General features: G+C 38.3%; 1 pseudogene; it reads left to right on the top strand.

Annotated features, from left to right (window-relative positions):
- Positions 1-548: 548 nt before the first annotated feature.
- Positions 549-1,480, top strand: LOC102859043 (annotated as a pseudogene).
- The last annotated feature ends 1,995 nt before the right edge of the window (positions 1,481-3,475 follow it).

Raw genomic sequence — 3,475 nt, 5'->3', positions numbered from 1 at the left:
GATTTTATTCAGCCTCCTGTTTAAAAAGGACAGTGTTTGGTGGGGCTCCCAGATTAACACAAGCTTGGAAGCAGGAGTGGCATCCACTTCCGAAATAACTTGCCTTTGGAAACTGTGAACTTGGAGAAACAGTAAAAGTTATTCAAGTGTTCAGGTCTTTCATTCATAGGGTTGTTACAGATTGTCTATGACTAGATGGCACTTAACAATAACACAACATAAGGCCTCCACAAGAAAAAAGACTTATAACCCAAAATGGGAAAAATATGGAAAGATATTTCAGAAGGAAGGAAGACATTCGGATGGCCAATAGACACAGGAAGAAATGCTCAAAATCTGCTTGGGCAGGCTCAGAAGCCAAGCGGGTCACAGCCCTCAGTCCGTCCAGCGTGGCCTGATCTCCCAAAATCTGCATCTTCTCCAGATGAGCCTTGATCACTGAGGAAGACTCACATCCCCTTGCTCCTCCTTTGCTGTCCCTGTCCCCGCCCAGGGGGCCACTGTCACCTGCCTCCCAAGATGGCTCTGAATAGAAACCACAATGATTTTATTGGCAAGCTGTAATAATGGGGCCAAATGACAGGCCCTATCAGGGTGGAGTATTTTTCTTTTTCTTTTTTTCCTATTGAGATTTTAATGAAAGATCACAGAGAACCTGGATTTCTCATTCATTCATTGTTGCACATTTTCCGCCCTGCCCACACTTTCCCCACCCCTAGTCCACCCTTCTCTTTGAAAAAAAAAAATTTCATATAATAATCTCACCTCCCCCCATCCCCCAGTCCACCTTACTATGCAGCTCTTATTCTGGACTCTTATTATGTAAATTATACGTAATCATATATCCCTCTCAAACAGTTCTCTCCTTCATCTGTTCCAATGCAGTGTACAGTATACATCCCTCTTCTCCTAGTTTCCCCAGACTTGATGTTTATTGCTGCTTTGATTTCAGCGTCAAGGAATTGGAAGCAGCCCAGGTGCCTATCAACAAATGGATGGATGGAGAAGTTGTGGTACATTCATACAATGGAATACTATGAAGCACTGAAGAACAGGGAGCGCATGAAATGTTATACAAAATGAGTGACCCTGGAGGACATTGTGTTGAGTGAAATATCTCAGTCACAGAAGGACAAAGGCTGCATAATGGCATTGTTATGAAACAGGACTGACATCGGTTTTGGGGGGGAAGCTTGGAGTATTTTTCTTGATAATTCATTTCTGAACAGATTACCCCTTCAGACCACCTAAGGGAGCATTTACCACAAGAATTTATCATCCAAATATTAATAGTAATGGCAGCATTTGTCTTGATATTCTTCTGTCACAGTGGTCTGTAGCACTATTTCAGAAATATTCTTTGTATTGTGTGATTGCAATTCAGATGATCCTTTAGTGCATGAGATTATTTAGACCTACAAAACAGAGAAAAAGGTACAACAGAACAGCCTGGGAATGGATTCTGAGGCATGTGATGTAATTAAAGAAATTGTTGAATAACCTTTATAAATAAAGATAGGGAAACTCTGAAAAAGAAAAGAAGTTCAAAATCACCGGCAATAAGAGAGATGCAAATCAAAGCCACAATGAGATACCACCTCACTCCAGTAGCAATGGCAAAGTTTAATAAGACAACAAGTAATAAATGTTGGAGATTATGTGGCGAGTTTGAAACTCTCATATACTCCTAGTGGGATTATGAAATGGTACTACCACTCTGGAAGGCAATTTGACATTTTCTCAAAAAGCTGATCATAGAAATTCCATATGACCTAAGAAGTGCACAGCTTGGAATATACCCTGAGGAAAATAGAATTGAGATACAAGTGAAGATTTGCATATTTGTATTCATAGCGGCATTATTCATCATAACAAGAAAATTGAAACAGCTCAAATGTCCATCAACAAACTAATGGTTTGAGAAATTATGATACATTCACACAATGGAATACTGTGCAGCACTAAAGAGCAACAGTTTCATAAAATACTACATAACATGGGAAAGTCTAGAGAGTATTATGCTGAGTGAACTAACTCAGTCTCTTACAGGCAAATATTGCATAAGACCATTATTGTAAAAAATAGAAGAATAGTAAATTGTGTATGAAAGTCCCAAAAGGAAGGGAAAGGGAAGGAGGGCAGAGTGTAGGGAGGGGAAGAAAACACTGGGATGGCAGAGTTTGGTGTGTGGGGTGAGGGGGTGAAGGAATGAGCAAAGATAAAATGGGAATCTGAAAACATTGAGTAATAGTGGGTGTAATCAACGGTGATTAAAACTCCTTATTTAGGAATGATTTTATGAAACACCAAGTACAGAATGAAATACAATGTATATAAATTTTGCATGCAAACCAATATAAAACAAAATCAAGAATCCCAAACTCCTTTCTCCAATATGTCACTTTCTCGGTTATTCATTATGTACAGTTGCTAGAAACAGAAGCTTGACTTCAGTAACTGAGGGTTGCTGCTGCTGCTGATTTAGCAAGAAGTCTGAGATGGATTGTTTCATATTTACAGGTTGTGAGAATTCAGATGTAGAAGTTTACAGAGGTCATTTTTAGAATTTTGCCTGCTGCACTCAGTGAAGTAATTTTCCTGTCGAACTTTACTTTTCCACCTTCTCCTGCCCACTTAGCCATCATAACCGCTTAATTGACATTCTCCTTTTAAGTTCTTACTGCACATTGTTCTTGTATCAGAGCACATAGAAATTATTATTACACTAATTACTACTCTGAAAGGCAGGCTTTGGAATCATGCAGCTCAAGATTCAAATAAATATGACTTAGATCTAATTGCTAACCTCTCTGAGTTAGAGCTTTCAGTTTTTCTGAACTATAAAATTACCTTGAAAAATTTAAAGGGACACTGTGAATTTCCTAGTATAATGCTTGCTAGAGACACTCTGAGTAGTTGTTTTACTTTACTTCGTTTATTTTCAGCTTCTGCACCATAAACTTTTTAACTATGTACTTTATGTTTTATGTATACTTGTATTTCTAGAGTTTAGCACAGTTCCTAGGCCTCATGGCAGACATGATTTTTTTTTTAATTAAAGGAATACTTGATCTCTTTTTACCTATTTCCTTCAGTTGGTGGTGTTGTGTACTGTTGAGTCAGATCTGACTCATAGCTGACTCTCTAGTAAGTTTTCAGAAGCAGTTAATCACATTGCCCATTCTTCCACGGAGAAGTTGGTGGCCTCGAACCATGTGCCTTTAGGATTGCTGCAAAGCTTCTTGCCACTTGGCCACCAGATATTGCTATTTCCTTCAGAGAAGATTTAATATTAATTACATCTTAACATCAAGAAAACAAGATCCTCATCATTGAACCAATTTGTGGCTCATGATAACTGGAAAAAGATTGAAGGAGACAATTATTTAAAGGTGCTTGGATGGACAATCAACATCAATGGTGACAGCCAGTAAGAAATAAATATTAAATTGCACTGGGAAAAAAACCTACTGTT

The sequence above is a fragment of the Elephantulus edwardii genome, unplaced genomic scaffold (assembly GCF_000299155.1).
Source record: "Elephantulus edwardii isolate Elephantulus edwardi_28Jun2011 unplaced genomic scaffold, EleEdw1.0 scaffold00099, whole genome shotgun sequence".
In the NCBI taxonomy this organism is placed as follows: Eukaryota; Metazoa; Chordata; class Mammalia; order Macroscelidea; family Macroscelididae; genus Elephantulus; species Elephantulus edwardii.
Note: the sequence above shows the minus strand (reverse complement) of the source record. Positions and strands in the feature narration are given on the sequence as shown.